The sequence below is a fragment of the Oncorhynchus nerka genome, linkage group LG4 (genome assembly GCF_034236695.1).
Source record: "Oncorhynchus nerka isolate Pitt River linkage group LG4, Oner_Uvic_2.0, whole genome shotgun sequence".
Lineage (NCBI taxonomy): Eukaryota > Metazoa > Chordata > Actinopteri > Salmoniformes > Salmonidae > Oncorhynchus > Oncorhynchus nerka.
Genome location: NC_088399.1, coordinates 100,069,975 through 100,088,579, shown reverse-complemented (window position 1 = coordinate 100,088,579; position 18,605 = coordinate 100,069,975). Strand labels below are relative to the sequence as shown.

Sequence of the window (18,605 nt, the reverse complement as noted above, 5' to 3'; positions counted from 1 at the left end):
TGAGTGGAGAGAGAGAGACAGGGTGGTAATGTCTAACTCTATGGTTCTCAGTGAGTGGAGAGAGTGAGACAGGGTGGTAATGTCTAACTCTATGGTTCTCAGTGAGTGGAGAGAGAGAGACAGGGTGGTAATGTCTAACTCTATGGTTCTCAGTGAATGGAGAGAGAGAGAGAGACAGGGTGGTAATGTCTAACTCTATGGTTCTCAGTGAATGGAGAGAGAGAGAGACAGGGTGGTAATGTCTAACTCTATGGTTCTCAGTGAGTGGAGAGAGAGAGAGAGACAGGGTGGTAATGTCTAACTCTATGGTTCTCAGTGAATGGAGAGAGAGAGACAGGGTGGTAATGTCTAACTCTATGGTTCTCAGTGAATGGAGAGAGAGAGACAGGGTGGTAATGTCTAACTCTATGGTTCTCAGTGAATGGAGAGAGAGAGACAGGGTGGTAATGTCTAACTCTATGGTTCTCAGTGAATGGAGAGAGAGAGACAGGGTGGTAATGTCTAACTCTATGGTTCTCAGTGAATGGAGAGAGAGAGACAGGGTGGTAATGTCTAACTCTATGGTTCTCAGTGAATGGAGAGAGAGACAGGGAGGTAATGTCTAACTCTATGGTTCTCAGTGAATGGAGAGAGAGACAATGGTCGAGTACATTTGTTAAACTTCAGTATCAGGCTGAAGACCCCAATCCCGCAAGAAAGTAGAGAAGTTATGAAACAGGAAATATGAACGATTATCTGCCTCAGAAACGAACGGTGGCTGGTGTGGGAAGGAGAGGAGGAGGGAGAGGAGGAGGGTGAGGAGGAGGGTGGGAACTGAAGACAGATTATGTGATTTGATTCCATCAATTTGTTTTTGGTTAATTTATTTTCTGTATGTGTCTCCATTCCTTCCATCTCTCATCCCACCCTCCTCCTCACCCTCCTCCTCTCCCTCCTCCTCTCCCTCCTCTCCCTCCTCTCCCTCTACCATTGACAGTACCCTCTCATCTTTGGCTGAAAGAGGTAGGGAGGCAAATAAACATGATCCTTCCACCTCTCCTTCCCCTCCCTCACCGCCTGTCTGTAACTGGTAAAGGGAGACAGACAGACAGACAGACAGACAGACAGACAGACAGACAGACAGACAGACAGACAGACAGACAGACAGACAGACAGACAGACAGACAGACAGACAGACAGACAGACAGACAGACAGACAGACAGACAGACAGACAGACAGACAGACAGACAGACAGACAGACAGGCAGGTAGTTAAAGGACGTAATTGAGGCATATGTCTAGCCCAAGGTCTGCTTACTACACACAACTGTCCTTCCAGCCAGTACTTCTGTGTGTGTGTTCGAGCGTGTGCCTGGGTCTGTGTGTGGTGTGTGTAGCAGACTCTGCTCCTAGCATTGAGCCCTGAACCACAGATCAATCAACACAGAGAAACGCCCCGCTCCAACATCACACATCAGACTGAATATTAACCTCCTAGTGGAATGTAGATCTAACGAAGGGTTGCATATTCTCCATGCAGATGGAATTCTGTTAGTCAGGTGGCTTCCCTCTCCATGCAGATGGAGTTCTGTTAGTCAGGTGGCTTCCCTCTCCATGCAGATGGAGTTCTGTTAGTCAGGTGGCTTCCCTCTCCACGCAGATGGAGTTCTGTTAGTCAGTTTGCTTCCCTCTCCATGCAGATGGAGTTCTGTTAGTCAGGTGGCTTCCCTCTACATGCAGATGGAGTTCTGTTAGCCAGGCGGCTTCCCTCTCCATGCAGATGGAGTTCTGTTAGTCAGGCGGCTTCCCTCTCCACGCAGATGGAGTTCTGTTAGTCAGGCGGCTTCCCTCTACATGCAGATGGAGTTCTGTTAGTCAGTTGGCTTCCCTCTCCATGCAGATAGTGTTCTGTTAGTCAGTTGGCTTCCCTCTACATGCAGATGGAGGTCTGTTAGTCAGGTGGCTTCCCTCTCCATGCAGATGGAGGTCTGTTAGTCAGGCTGCTTCCCTCTCCATGCAGATGGAGTTCTGTTAGCCAGGCGGCTTCCCTCTCCATGCAGATGGAGTTCTGTTAGTCAGTTGGCTTCCCTCTCCATGCAGATGGAGTTCTGTTAGCCAGGCGGCTTCCCTCTACATGCAGATGGAGTTCTGTTAGTCAGGCGGCTTCCCTCTCCATGCAGATGGAGTTCTGTTAGCCAGGCGGCTTCCTTCTACATGCAGATGGAATTCTGTTAGTCAGGCGGCTTCCCTCTCCATGCAGATGGAGTTCTGTTAGTCATTTGGCTTCCCAGACGCAGATGGAGTTATGTTAGTCAGGCGGCTTCCTCTCCATGCAGATGGAGTTCTGTTAGCCAGGCGGCTTCCTCTCCATGCAGATGGAGTTCTGTTAGTCAGTTGGCTTCCTCTCCATGCAGATGGAGTTCTGTTAGCCAGGCTCTGCCCTCTCCATGCAGACGGAGTTCTGTTAGTCAGGTGGCTTCCTCTACATGCAGATGGAGTTCTGTTAGCCAGGCGGCTTCCCTCTCCATCAGATGGAGTTCTGTTAAGGCGGCTTCCCTCTCCACTCAGAATGGAGTTCTGTTAGTCAGGCGGCTTCCTCCATGCAGATGGAGTTCTGTTAGTCAGTTGGCTTCCCTCTCCATGCAGATAGAGTTCTGTTAGCCAGGCGGCTTCCCTCTCCATGCAGATAGAGTTCTGTTAGTCAGGCGGCTTCCCTCTACATGCAGATGGAGGTCTGTTAGTCAGGCGGCTTCCCTCTACATGCAGATGGAGTTATGTTAGTCAGGCGGCTTCCCTCTCCATGCAGATGGAGTTATGTTAGTCAGTTGGCTTCCCTCTCTATGCAGATGGAGTTCTGTTAGTCAGTTGGCTTCCCTCTCCACGCAGGTGGAGGTCTGTTAGACAGTTGGCTTCCCTCTACATGTAGATGGAGTTCTGTTAGTCAGTTGGCTTCCCTCTCCATGCAGATGGAGTTCTGTTAGCCAGGCGGCTTCCCTCTACATGCAGATGGAGTTCTGTTAGTCAGGCGGCTTCCCTCTCCATGCAGATGGAGTTCTGTTAGCCAGGCGGCTTCCTTCTACATGCAGATGGAATTCTGTTAGTCAGGCGGCTTCCCTCTCCATGCAGATGGAGTTCTGTTAGTCATTTGGCTTCCCTCTCCACGCAGATGGAGTTATGTTAGTCAGGCGGCTTCCCTCTCCATGCAGATGGAGTTCTGTTAGCCAGGCGGCTTCCCTCTCCATGCAGATGGAGTTCTGTTAGTCAGTTGGCTTCCCTCTCCATGCAGATGGAGTTCTGTTAGCCAGGCGGCTTCCCTCTCCATGCAGACGGAGTTCTGTTAGTCAGGTGGCTTCCCTCTACATGCAGATGGAGTTCTGTTAGCCAGGCGGCTTCCCTCTCCATGCAGATGGAGTTCTGTTAGTCAGGCGGCTTCCCTCTCCACTCAGATGGAGTTCTGTTAGTCAGGCGGCTTCCCTCTACATGCAGATGGAGTTCTGTTAGTCAGTTGGCTTCCCTCTCCATGCAGATAGAGTTCTGTTAGCCAGGCGGCTTCCCTCTCCATGCAGATAGAGTTCTGTTAGTCAGGCGGCTTCCCTCTACATGCAGATGGAGGTCTGTTAGTCAGGCGGCTTCCCTCTACATGCAGATGGAGTTATGTTAGTCAGGCGGCTTCCCTCTCCATGCAGATGGAGTTATGTTAGTCAGTTGGCTTCCCTCTCTATGCAGATGGAGTTCTGTTAGTCAGTTGGCTTCCCTCTCCACGCAGGTGGAGGTCTGTTAGACAGTTGGCTTCCCTCTACATGTAGATGGAGTTCTGTTAGTCAGGCGGCTTCCCTCTACATGCAGATGGAGTTCTGTTAGTCAGGTGGCTTCCCTCTACATGCAGATGGAGGTCTGTTAGTCAGGTGGCTTCCCTCTACATGCAGATGGAGTTCTGTTAGTCAGGTGGCTTCCCTCTACATGCAGATGGAGGTCTGTTAGCCAGGCGGGTTCCCTCTCCATGCAGATGGAGTTCTGTTAGTCAGGTGGCTTCCCTCTACATGCAGATGGAGGTCTGTTAGCCAGGCGGCTTCCCTCTCCATGCAGATGGAGTTCTGTTAGTCAGGTGGCTTCCCTCTACATGCAGATGGAGTTCTGTTAGCCAGGCGGCTTCCCCTCTCTGCCGTTCATGGCTCAACACACAGACAGAGCACTTAAACAACTGTGCCTTCTGTGTGAGTGAGTGAGTGAGTGAGTGAGTGAGTGAGTGAGTGAGTGAGTGAGTGAGTGAGTGAGTGAGTGAGTGAGTGAGTGAGTGAGTGAGTGAATGAGTGAGTGTGTGTGTGTATGTGTGGTAGTGGACTTTGAAACGTCTTCAATGATAATGCTTCCCTAACTCGCGAAAATTGTACTCTTGACCACAGTTACGCGCCTTTTCGACAAGGGTATAAGGCCCTCTCTCATCCTCCTTTTGGAAAATCCGACCATGACTCCATCTTGCTTCACCCCACCTACAAATAAAACTCAAGAGGGAAGTTCCAGTAGTCAGGTCTGTACTGCATTGGTCTGACCAATCAGAATTCACGCTCCAGGACTGTTTTGTCCACGGGGATATGTTCCGGGTCGCCTCCTTTTAAAGAATATGCCTCATTCACCGGATTCATAAAAAACAAGTAAACAGAAAGAGATGCTGTTTATCAACAAGGTGACCTGGGACAAGTAAACATAAAGAGATGCTGTTTATCAACAGGATGACCTGGGACAAGTAAACAGAAAGAGATGCTGTTTATCAACAGGATGACCTGGGACAAGTAAACAGAAACAGAGAGATGCTGTTTATCAACAGGATGACCTGGGACAAGTAAACAGAAACAGAGAGATGCTGTTTATCAACAGGATGACCTGGGACAAGTAAACATAAAGAGAGAGATGCTGTTAATAAACAGGATGACCTACACAGATCAAGAAACATAAGGGACAAAGTGAAGGAGCAATTCAGGCATATGTGACTTGGGCTCCTTACGATTACAGGTTACAAAAAGAAAGCCAGCCACATTGCGGTCACCAACAGCAACCCTATCAGAGGAGTTAAACACGTTTTTTTCTCACGATTCAAGCACAATGACCCTGAGCTGCAGAGGAGACAGGACAATGACCCTGAGCTGCAGAGGAGACAGGACAATGACCCTGATCTGCAGAGGAGACAGGACAATGACCCTGAGCTGCAGAGGAGACAGGACAATGACCCTGAGCTGCAGAGGAGACACAATGACCCTGATCTGCAGAGGAGACAGGACAATGACCCTGATCTGCAGAGGAGACAGGACAATGACCCTGAGCTGCAGAGGAGACAGGACAATGACCCTGATCTGCAGAGGAGACACAATGACCCTGATCTGCAGAGGAGACAGGACAATGACCCTGATCTGCCGAGGAGACAGGACAATGACCCTGATCTGCAGAGGAGACAGGACAATGACCCTGATCTGCCGAGGAGACAGGACAATGACCCTGATCTGCCGAGGAGACAGGACAATGACCCTGATCTGCAGAGGAGACAGGACAATGACCCTGATCTGCCGAGGAGACAGGACAATGACCCTGATCTGCAGAGGAGACAGGACAATGACCCTGATCTGCAGAGGAGACAGGACAATGACCCTGAGCTGCAGAGGAGACAGGACAATGACCCTGAGCTGCAGAGGAGACACAATGACCCTGATCTGCAGAGGAGACAGGACAATGACCCTGATCTGCCGAGGAGACAGGACAATGACCCTGAGCTGCAGAGGAGACAGGACAATGACCCTGATCTGCCGAGGAGACAGGACAATGACCCTGATCTGCCGAAGAGACAGCACAATGACCCTGAGCTGCAGAGGAGACAGGACAATGACCCTGATCTGCAGAGGAGACAGGACAATGACCCTGATCTGCAGAGGAGACAGGACAATGACCCTGATCTGCCGAGGAGACAGGACAATGACCCTGATCTGCCGAGGAGACAGGACAATGACCCTGATCTGCAGAGGAGACAGGACAATGACCCTGATCTGCCGAGGAGACAGGACAATGACCCTGATGTGCCGAGGAGACAGGACAATGACCCTGAGCTGCAGAGGACCCTGATGTGTGATTCAATGAATGTTTGATTTTAGATCATAATTTGATTTGCCACGCTGCATTTTCCCTGTTTTTTTTCCCCAAGTGGGACGCAAGCGTCCCCTATACCATATTAACTATCCCAAAGCCTAGGACCAAGAGACATGGAGAGACAGCCTTTTAACTATCCCAAAGCCCAGGACCAAGAGACATGGAGAGACAGCCTTTTAACTATCCCAAAGCCTAGGACCAGGAGACATGGAGAGAGACAGCCTTTTAACTATCCCAAAGCCCAGGACCAAGAGACATGGAGAGACAGCCTTTTAACTATCCCAAAGCCCAGGACCAAGAGACATGGAGAGACAGCCTTTTACCTATCCCAAAGCCCAGGACCAAGAGGCATGGAGAGACAGCCTTTTAACTATCCCAAAGCCCAGGACCAAGAGGCATGGAGAGACAGCCTTTTAACTATCCCAAAGCCCAGGACCAAGAGGCATGGAGAGACAGCCTTTTAACTATCCCAAAGCCTAGGACCAAGAGACATGGAGAGACAGCCTTTTAACTATCCCAAAGCCCAGGACCAAGAGACATGGAGAGACAGCCTTTTAACTATCCCAAAGCCCAGGACCAAGAGGCATGGAGAGAGACAGCCTTTTAACTATCCCAAAGCCCAGGACCAAGAGGCATGGAGAGACAGCCTTTTAACTATCCCAAAGCCCAGGACCAAGAGGCATGGAGAGAGACAGCCTTTTAACTATCCCAAAGCCTAGGACCAAGAGGCATGGAGAGACAGCCTTTTAACTATCCCAAAGCCTAGGACCAGGAGACATGGAGAGAGACAGCCTTTTAACTATCCCAAAGCCCAGGACCAAGAGACATGGAGAGACAGCCTTTTAACTATCCCAAAGCCCAGGACCAAGAGACATGGAGAGACAGCCTTTTACCTATCCCAAAGCCCAGGACCAAGAGGCATGGAGAGACAGCCTTTTAACTATCCCAAAGCCCAGGACCAAGAGGCATGGAGAGACAGCCTTTTAACTATCCCAAAGCCCAGGACCAAGAGGCATGGAGAGACAGCCTTTTAACTATCCCAAAGCCTAGGACCAAGAGACATGGAGAGACAGCCTTTTAACTATCCCAAAGCCCAGGACCAAGAGACATGGAGAGACAGCCTTTTAACTATCCCAAAGCCCAGGACCAAGAGGCATGGAGAGAGACAGCCTTTTAACTATCCCAAAGCCCAGGACCAAGAGGCATGGAGAGACAGCCTTTTAACTATCCCAAAGCCCAGGACCAAGAGGCATGGAGAGAGACAGCCTTTTAACTATCCCAAAGCCTAGGACCAAGAGGCATGGAGAGACAGCCTTTTAACTATCCCAAAGCCTAGGACCAGGAGACATGGAGAGAGACAGCCTTTTAACTATCCCAAAGCCCAGGACCAAGAGACATGGAGAGACAGCCTTTTAACTATCCCAAAGCCCAGGACCAAGAGGCATGGAGAGACAGCCTTTTAACTATCCCAAAGCCCAGGACCAAGAGGCATGGAGAGACAGCCTTTTAACTATCCCAAAGCCTAGGACCAAGAGACATGGAGAGACAGCCTTTTAACTATCCCAAAGCCCAGGACCAAGAGGCATGGAGAGACAGCCTTTTAACTATCCCAAAGCCCACGACCAAGAGACATGGAGAGACAGCCTTTTAACTATCCCAAAGCCCAGGACCAAGAGGCATGGAGAGACAGCCTTTTAACTATCCCAAAGCCCAGGACCAAGAGGCATGGAGAGAGACAGCCTTTTAACTATCCCAAAGCCTAGGACCAAGAGGCATGGAGAGACAGCCTTTTAACTATCCCAAAGCCTAGGACCAGGAGACATGGAGAGAGACAGCCTTTTAACTATCCCAAAGCCCAGGACCAAGAGACATGGAGAGACAGCCTTTTAACTATCCCAAAGCCCAGGACCAAGAGACATGGAGAGACAGCCTTTTAACTATCCCAAAGCCGGGGACCAAGAGACATGGAGAGACAGCCTTTTAACTATCCCAAAGCCTGGGACCAAGAGACATGGAGAGACAGCCTTTTACCTATCCCAAAGCCCAGGACCAAGAGACATGGAGAGACAGCATTTTAACTATCCCAAAGCCTGGGACCAAGAGACATGGAGAGACAGCCTCCCCAAATAGGACCAAGAGACATGGGATCCCAAAGCCCAGGACCAAGACATGGAGAGACAGCCTTTTAACTATCCCAAAGCATGGAGGACCAATCCCAAAGCCTAGGACCAAGAGGCATGGAGAGACAGCCTTTTAACTATCCCAAAGCCCAGGACCAAGAGGCATGGAGAGACAGCCTTTTAACTATCCCAAAGCCCAGGACCAAGAGGCATGGAGAGACAGCCTTTTAACTATCCCAAAGCCCAGGACCAAGAGGCATGGAGAGACAGCCTTTTAACTATCCCAAAGCCCAGGACCAAGAGACATGGAGAGACAGCCTTTTAACTATCCCAAAGCCTGGGACCAAGAGACATGGAGAGACAGCCTTTTAACTATCCCAAAGCCCAGGACCAAGAGGCACGGAGAGACAGCCTTTTACATTTACATTACATTTAAGTCATTTAGCAGACGCTCTTATCCAGAGCGACTTACAAATTGGTGCTTTCACCTTATGACATCCAGTGGAACAGCCACTTTACAATAGTGCATCTAGGTCTTTTAAGGGGGGATGAGAAGGATTACTTTATCCTATCCTAGGTATTCCTTAAAGAGGTGGGGTTTCAGGTGTCTCCGGAAGGTGGTGATTGACTCCGCTGTCCTGGCGTCGTGAAGGAGTTTGTTCCACCATTGGGGGGCCAGAGCAGCGAACAGTTTTGACTGGGAGCAGCGAACAGTTTTGACTGTTTTAACTATCCCAAAGCCTGGGACCAAGAGGCATGGAGAGACAGCCTTTTAACTATCCCAAAGCCTGGGACCAAGAGACATGGAGAGACAGCCTTTTAACTATTCCAAAGCCTAGGACCAGGAGACATGGAGAGAGACAGCCTTTTAACTATCCCATAGCCCAGGACCAAGTGGCATGGAGAGACAGCCTTTTAACTATCCCAAAGCCCAGGACCAAGAGGCATGGAGAGACAGCCTTTTAACTATCCCAAAGCCTAGGACCAAGAGGCATGGAGAGACAGCCTTTTAACTATCCCAAAGCCTAGGACCAGGAGACATGGAGAGAGACAGCCTTTTAACTATCCCAAAGCCCAGGACCAAGAGACATGGAGAGACAGCCTTTTAACTATCCCAAAGCCCAGGACCAAGAGGCATGGAGAGACAGCCTTTTAACTATCCCAAAGCCCAGGACCAAGAGGCATTACATTTACATTTACATTTAAGTAATTTATTTGATTGAACAACCAAGATGGCGTAGCAGTCGGACGTGTGTTTTGTCTTGTCCCGTCCTGTATAGTGTAAATATAGTTTTTCCTCTTTTTTTTCTGTATATATTTCGTACATATTTTAATCTCACTTCCCAACCACAGGCTGAATATACTCGCCTGCAACCCGCATCACCCAATGTGGTACGGATCTGCTTTTTCTATACTTTAGAATCGGAACCCTCATCAGAAGCTAGCCGCTAACTAGCTACTAGCTAGCCACTGCTAGCGGTCTTCAACGCTAACTAGGACACCAGCGCGACATCTACCCAAAGCATATCAGACTGCTTTTTCTCTACCACATCTCCGGATTCCTACCGCAAGCTCTGAAGCTTTATACCGGATCATCGTAAATAGCTAGCTGCAATCCGAGTGGCTACTCCTGGCTAACGTCTCTGTCCCAGAGCAAGCACCAGTTAGCCTGGAGCTAGCCTCGAGCTAAGCCCATCTCCCGACTACCCGAAGAGGTCCAAAAATACCTAATTTGCCAATTGGCCTGGACCCTCTACTGACCCTCTACTGCCGACACGGAGCCCCGCCGATCCATCACGACTGGTCCGCCGACATAATCGTCCGAGGGGTTTCAACAGGCTTTTCCGCTGCGACATCGCCAAAGATCCATCTGCTGGCCAAGGCCCGCGAGCTTTCTGAATCACTGTATCTCCAGCTCACCGCATGAAGAGGAATAAATAAACAGACTCACCCCATCGCGACGTCCCCCAAAGGTTAACTCTCTAGCCCTCGCTATCTCCTGCTTGCTAATTCGGCCTGCTAACGGCTAGCTTGTCAAGCTCCGGTCCGCTAACTGCTACCTTGTCTAGCTCGGGCCTACAAACTGTTAGCTTGTTAGCACAGGCCTGCTAACCGTCTGTACCACCGCGTCCCAATCACTCTCTGACCCCATTTACTTTCTATCTCTTTTTGATTTTTAATTTGTTTATACCTTCCGGAAACCTGCCTCACCCAATGTGATACGGAATCGCTATTACTTTTACTCTTATTTTTATTTTTATGACACACTCAAGAACCTCCAGACGCTAACCAGCTAACTAGCTACAAGCTAGTTAGTCATTGTTAGTTTAAAAAAAAAAAAAAAAAACCTGGATAACACTCGCCAGCCCCCCTGCCCATCCACCGCTGCCCCCTGGACACTGATCTCTTGGCTTCATAGCTGACGCACGCTGGACTGTCCATTAATCACGGTACTCCTTTCTGCTTGTTTGTCTTACCTGTCGGCCCCGTTGCCTAGTCAACGCCATTTTACCTGCTGTTTGTTGTGCTAGCGGATTAGCCTCGCCTACTGTTTTTAGCTAGCTTTCCAAATTCAACACCTGTGATTACTGTATGCCTCGCTGTATGTCTCTCTCAGATGTCAATATGCCTTGTATACTGTTGTTCAGGTTAGTTATAATTGTTTTAGTTCACAATGGAGCCCCTAGACCCACTCTGCATACCCCTGTTACCTCCTTTGTCCCACCTCCCACACATGCGGTGACCTCACCCATTACAACCAGCATGTCCAGAGATACAACCTGTCTCATCATCACCCAGTGCCTGGGCTTACCTCCGCTGTACCCGCACCCCACCATACCCCTGTCTGTGCATTATGCCCTGAATATATTCTACCATGCCCAGAAACCTGCTCCTCTTATCCTCTGCCCCCAACGCTCTAGGCGACCAGTTTTGATAGCCTTTAGCCGCACCCTCATACTACTCCTTCTCTGTTCCGCGGGTGATGTGGAGGTAAACCCAGGCCCTGCATGTCCCCAGGTACCCTCATTTGTTGACTTCTGTGATCGAAAAAGCCTTGGTTTTATGCATGTCAACATCAGAAGCCTCCTCCCTAAGTTTGTTTTACTCACTGCTTTAGCACACTCTGCTAACCCTGATGTCCTTGCCGTGTCTGAATCCTGGCTCAGGAAGGCCACCAAAAATTCAGAGATTTCCATACCCAACTATAACATCTTCCGTCAAGATAGAACTACCAAAGGGGCGGAGTTGCAGTCTACTGCAGAGATAGCCTGCAAAGTAATGTCATACTTTCCAGGTCCATACCCAAACAGTTCGAACTACTAATTTTGAAAATTACCCTCTCCAGAAATAAGTCTCTCACTGTTGCCGCCTGCTACCGGCCACCCTCAGCTCCCAGCTGTGCCCTGGACACCATTTGTGAATTGATCGCCCCCATCTAGCTTCAGAGTTTGTTCTGTTAGGTGACCTAAACTGGGATATGCTTAACACCCCGGCAGTCCTACAATGTAAGCTAGATGCCCTCAATCTCACTCAAATCATCAAGGAACCCACCAGGTACAACCCTAACTCTGTAAACAAGGGCACCCTCATAGACGTCATCCTGACCAACTGGCCCTCCAAATACACCTCCGCTGTCTTCAACCAGGATCTCAGCGATCACTGCCTCATTGCCTGTATCCGCCACGGAGCCGCAGTCAAACGACCACCCCTCATCACTGTCAAGCGCTCCCTAAAACACTTCTGTGAGCAGGCCTTTCTAATCGACCTGGCCCGGGTATCCTGGAAGGACATTGACCTCATCCCGTCAGTTGAGGATGCCTGGTCATTCTTTAAAAGTAACTTCCTCACCATTTTAGATAAGCATGCTCCGTTCAAAAAATGCAGAACCAAGAACAGATACAGCCCTTGGTTCACTCCAGACCTGACTGCCCTCGACCAGCACAAAAACATCCTGTGGCGGACAGCAATAGCATCGAATAGCCCCGTGATATGCAACTGTTCAGGAAGTCAGGAACCAATACACGCAGTCAGTCAGGAAAGCTAAGGCCAGCTTCTTCAGGCAGAAGTTTGCATCCTGTAGCTCCAACTCCAAAAGTTCTGGGACACTGTGAAGTCCATGGAGAACAAGAGTACCTCCTCCCAGCTGCCCACTGCACTGAGGCTAGGTAACACGGTCTCCACCGATAAATCCACGATTATCGAAAGCTTCAATAAGCACTTCTCAACGGCTGGCCATGCCTTCCGCCTGGCTACTCCAACCTCGGCCAACAGCTCCGCCCCCCGCAGCTCCTCGCCCAAGCCTCTCCAGGTTCTCCTTTACCCAAATCCAGATAGCAGATGTTCTGAAAGAGCTGCAAAACCTATACCCGTACAAATCAGCTGGGCTTGACAATCTGGACGCTCTATTTCTGAAACTATCTGCCGCCATTGTCGCAACCCCTATTACCAGCCTGTTCAACCTCTCTTTCATATCGTCTGAGATCCCCAAGGATTGGAAAGCTGCCGCAGTCATCCCCCTCTTCAAAGGGGAGACACCCTGGACCCAAACTGCTATAGACCTATATCCATCCTGCCCTGCCTATCTAAGGTCTTCGAAAGCCAAGTCAACAAACAGGTCACTGACCATCTCGAATCCCACCGTACCTTCTCCGCTGTGCAATCTGGTTTCCGAGCCGGTCACGGGTGCACCTCAGCCACGCTCAAGGTACTAAACGATATCATAACCGCCATCGATAAAAGACAGTACTGTGCAGCCGTCTTCATCGACCTCGCCAAGGCTTTCGACTCTGTCAATCACCATATTCTTATCGGCAGACTCAATAGCCTCGGTTTCTCGGATGACTGCCTTGCCTGGTTCACCAATTACTTTGCAGACAGAGTTCAGTGTGTCAAATCGGAGGGCATGCTGTCCGGTCCTCTGGCAGTCTCTATGGGGTGCCACAGGGTTCAATTCTCGGGCCGACTCTTTTCTCTGTATATATCAATGATGTTGCTCTTGCTGCGGGCGATTCCCTGATCCACCTCTACGCAGACGACACCATTCTATATACTTTCGGCCCGTCATTGGACACTGTGCTATCTAACCTCCAAACGAGCTTCAATGCCATACAGCACTCCTTCCGTGGCCTCCAACTGCTCTTAAACGCGAGTAAAACCAAATGCATGCTTTTCAACCGATCGCTGCCTGCACCCGCATGCCCGACTAGCATCACCACCCTGGATGGTTCCGACCTTGAATATGTGGACATCTATAAGTACCTAGGTGTCTGGCTAGACTGCAAACTCTCCTTCCAGACTCACATCAAACATCTCCAATCGAAAATCAAATCAAGAGTCGGCTTTCTATTCCGCAACAAAGCCTCCTTCACTCACGCCGCCAAGCTTACCCTAGTAAAACTGACTATCCTACCGATCCTCGATTTCGGCGATGTCATCTACAAAATGGCTTCCAACACTCTACTCAGAGAACTTGGGAAGGTTGAACACCAGACAGGCTGCGGCGTTCTGGATGAGTTGTAGGGGTTTAATGGCACAGGCAGGGAGCCCAGCCAACAGCGAGTTGCAGTAATCCAGACGGGAGATGACAAGTGCCTGGATTAGGACCTGCGCCGCTTCCTGTGTGAGGCAGGGTCGTACTCTGCGGATGTTGTAGAGCATGAGAGAGACAGCCTTTTAACTATCCCAAAGCCTGGGACCAAGAGACATGGAGAGACAGCCTTTTAACTATCCCAAAGCCTGGGACCAAGAGGCATGGAGAGACAGCTTTTTAACTATCCCAAAGCATAGGACCAAGAGACATGGAGAGACAGCCTTTTAACTATCCCAAAGCATAGGACCAAGAGACATGGAGAGACAGCCTTTTAACTATCCCAAAGCATAGGACCAAGAGACATGGAGAGACAGCCTTTTAACTATCCCAAAGCCCAGGACCAAGAGACATGGAGAGACAGCCTTTTAACTATCCCAAAGCCTAGGACCAAGAGGCATGGAGAGACAGCCTTTTAACTATCCCAAAGCCCAGGACCAAGAGACATGGAGAGACAGCCTTTTAACTACCCCAAAGCCTAGGACCGAGCCTACTTACTATGCCCCCAGCCTTTAGTTATTATGCCCCCAGCCTCTGGAATAGCCTGCCAGAGAACCTGAGGGGGGGGGGGGGGGGGGGGCTGTGGACATATTTAAAAGGGATCGTAAAACACACCTTTTAGCTTTGCTGTTCCTCATATTAAGTCATCAGTATTTATTGTTACTCTTTAGTATCTTTTATTCTCTTACCGTTTGTTGTGTAATAAATATAAAAGTTTTTATTTTCAGTGTTTTACTTAGTTTTTTTCCTCTGAAGGACATTGTGTTGCATCCCATGTCTGAAATGTGCTGAATAAATAAAGCTTGATTTAATGTCCACTATCATCCCCAGTGCCCAAGAATGGGAAAAAAAACTGAAATGAATGACTACCAACCTGTAGCACTCACTTCCCTCACCATGAAATGCTTTGAGAGGCTAAGACCACATCACCTCCACCCTCCCCAACACACTCCACCCTCCCCAACACACTCCTCCCTCCCCAACACACTCCTCCCTCCCCAACACACTCCTCCCTCCCCAACACACTCCACCCTCCCCAACACACTCCTCCCTCCCCAACACACTCCTCCCTCCCCAACACACTCCTCCCTCCCCAACACACTCCTCCCTCCCCAACACACTCCACCCTCCCCAACACACTCCTCCCTCCCCAACACACTCCTCCCTCCCCAACACACTCCACCCTCCCCAACACACTCCACCCTCTCCAATTCACCTACCGCCCTGACAGATCCACGGACGACACAATCGCCATTCCACTGCACAACTGCACAACACCCACCTGGACAAGAGGAATAGATACGTGAGGATGCTTCATTGACTACAGCTCATCCATCAATACCACAGTGCCCTATAAGATCAATTCAAAAAGCTCACAGCCTTGGGCCTGAACTCCTCCCTGTGCAACTGGGTCCTGGGCTTCCTGATAGGCCGACCCCCAGGTGGTGAAGGTAGGCAATGTTACATCCTCGACATTCTCAACATGGGGGCCCCACAAGGGTGCGTCCTCAGTCGCCTCCTGTATTTCCTGTATACCCACGACTGACTGGCCTCACACAGTTACAACTCCATCATCAAGTTCACTGACGACACGACACTAGTAGGCCTCATTACCAACAACGACGAGGCAGCCTACAGGGAGGAGGTAGGCACTCTGCCGGCCTGGTGCCAGGTAAACAATCTTTTCCTCAACGTCAGCAAAACAAAGGAGCTGATTGTGGACTTCAGGAGGAAGTCAATAACTTCAAGTTCCTTGGCGTCCACATCTCAGAGAAGCAGAAATGGTCTAACCACATGGACACCGTAGTGAAGAAGGCAAGACAGCAACTCTTCAAACTCTGCTGATGCTGAATAAATCTGGCCTGTCCCCGAGGGCCCTCACAGTGTTCTACAGGAACCCCATCGAGAGTAAACTATCGGGCTGAATCACAGCCTGGTGCATCACTGCCTGGTCCACACTGCCTAGTGCACACTGCCTGCCCTACAGTTACAAAACCTGGAAGATCACCAAGGATCCCAGCCACCCGAGCCACGCCCTCTTCTCCCCGCATCGATCACTCAGATGTGGACAATACAAGAGCATCATGGCAAAAAACTGGACGACAGTTTCTATCCTCAGGACCATCAGGCTGCTGAATAGCCACCACTAGTCAGCTACCCAGAGCAACAGCTCCTATGGACCCCCCCCCCCAACTGACTTTTACTTTTCTCCCACCCCAACGACATTCACCATTGTTGATCATGAACAAGACATGTAAAAGTGTTGGTCCAATTTTTCATGAGCTGAAATAAAATATCCCAGAAAATGTTTCACACAAACAATTATTATTATTATTTATTATTATTATTTATTTATTATTTATTATTATTATTTATTATATTATTTATTATTTACCATTAATTATTTCTGTAAAATGTTGTGCAAAAATGTGTTTACATCCCTGTTAGTGAGAATTTCTCCTTTTGCCAAGATAATCCATCCACCTGACAGGTGTGGCATATCAAGAAGCTGATTAAACAGCACGATCATTACACAGGTGCACCTTGTGCTGGGGACAATAAAAGGTCATTCTAAAATGTGTAGTTTTGTCACACAACATAATGCTACAGACACTGAGGGGGCTGTTCAACTGTCTGCCTGCAGGAGTCACAGAGAATGTAACATTCATTTCCTCCAGTCCAACAACCAACCCAGCCCAGGACCTCCAAATCCGTCTTCTTCACCTGCGGGATCGTCTGAGACCAGTCACCCGACAGCTGATGAAACACAAATGAAGAATTTCTGCACAAACTGTCAGCAACCGTGTCTGTGAAGCTCATCCGCTCGTCTTCCTCACCAGGGAAGCTCATCCTCGTGCTCGTCTTCCTCACCAGGGAAGCTCATCCGCGTGCTCGTCTTCCTCACCAGGGAAGCTCATCCGCGTGCTCGTCTTCCTCACCAGGGAAGCTCATCCGCGTGCTCGTCGTCCTCACCAGGGAAGCTCATCCTCGTGCTCGTCGTCCTCACCAGGGAAGCTCATCCGCGTGCTCGTCTTCCTCACCAGGGAAGCTCATCCGCGTGCTCGTCGTCCTCACCAGGGAAGCTCATCCTCGTGCTCGTCGTCCTCACCAGGGAAGCTCATCCGTGTGCTCGTCGTCCTCACCAGGGAAGCTCATCCGCGTGCTCGTCGTCCTCACCAGGGTTTTGACCTGACTGCAGTTCGGCGTCGTAACCGACTTCGGCGGCCATGCTGAAAGCGTGTTCTTCACGGATTAATCCTGGTTTCAACTGGGCAGATGGCAGACAGCGTGTATGGAGTCATGTGGGCGAGAGGTTTGCTGATGTCAACGTTGTGAACAGAGAGCCCCATGGTGGCAGTGGGATTATGTTACGGGCAGGCATAAACTAACGACAACGAACATAACTACATTTTATCTACGACAATTTCCTACCCTCTCCTCTCATTTCCTCTCCTCCCCTCTCCTCTCATTTCCTACCCTCTCCTCTCATTTCCTCTCCTCCCCTCTCCTCTCATTTCCTACCCTCTCCTCTCCTCTCATTTCCTACCCTCTCCTCGCATGTCCTCTCCTCCCCTCTCCTCTCATTTCCTACCCTCTCCTCTCCTCTCAATTTCCTACCCTCTCCTCTCATTTCCTCTCCTCCCGTCTCCTCTCATTTCCTCCCCTCTCCTCTCATTTCCTCTCCTCTCATTTTCTACCCTCTCCTCTCATTTCCTCTCCTCTCATTTTCTACCCTCTCCTCTCATTTCCTCTCCTCCCCTCTCCTCTCATTTCCTACCCTCTCCTCTCCTCTCCTCTCATTTCCTACCCTCTCCTCTCATTTCCTACCCTCTCATTTCCTACCCTCTCCTCTCGTTTCCTCTCCTCCCCTCCCCTCTCCTCTCATTTCCTACCCTCTCCTCTCATTTTCTACCCTCTCATTTCCAACCCTCTCCTCTCGTTTCCTCTTTTCCTTTCCTCTACTCTCATCCTCCATTACACAAAACTCTGTTTATAATATACTACAGCGAAACATACTGTACTACCCCAAACTTGTGTTTCCCATTACCCAAAACTGAATGTTGACTTCAATGACCCCAAACAGAGGGTATAGGCTAATATTGTCCTTTCATCTCTCCTTTCCTTTCATCTCTCCTTTCCTTTCATCTCTCCTTTCCTTTTATGATCTACCGTTCTAAAATGTAAAGTACTCATATTACCTCAAATGGTATTCAACCATATTCAAACCAACGTGTGTTTATTGAAGTTCAGTATTACATTCAAAGCTGACTGTAATCACACCAGAGTTTACAAGCTACTCCCTTCTCTTTTAGCTTTGCCTTCTCTGACTGTGTAATGAGGCCTTTATAGATGCAGAGTTCTCCAGAATATTAGGTCTTTAAACACAACGTCCCAACAGTCATCTTTCACTTCAACTATGTTTTTAATCCTCTATTCCTGATGACAGATGTTCAACCACTGCAGAAACCCTCTGAGACTCAACCACAACACACGGACCAGTTACCAGACCCGTCAACCAACTGCTACACACACATCCACACCCAGCGACCAACATCCACAACACACGGACCAGTTACCAGACCCGTCAACCAACTGCTACACACACATCCACACCCAGCGACCAACATCCACAACACACGGACCAGTTACCAGACCCGTCAACCAACTGCTACACACACATCCACACCCAGCGACCAACATCCACAACACACGGACCAGTTACCAGACCCGTCAACCAACTGCTACACACACATCCACACCCAGCGACCAACAACCACAACACACGG

The 18,605-nt window shown here is 49.6% G+C and overlaps 1 protein-coding gene across 1 annotated transcript in view; it reads right to left on the bottom strand.

Annotated features, from left to right (window-relative positions):
- The window catches only part of LOC115127591 (CUB and sushi domain-containing protein 2-like), a 967,797-nt gene that overhangs the window by 201,060 nt on the left and 748,132 nt on the right, over positions 1 to 18,605 (bottom strand).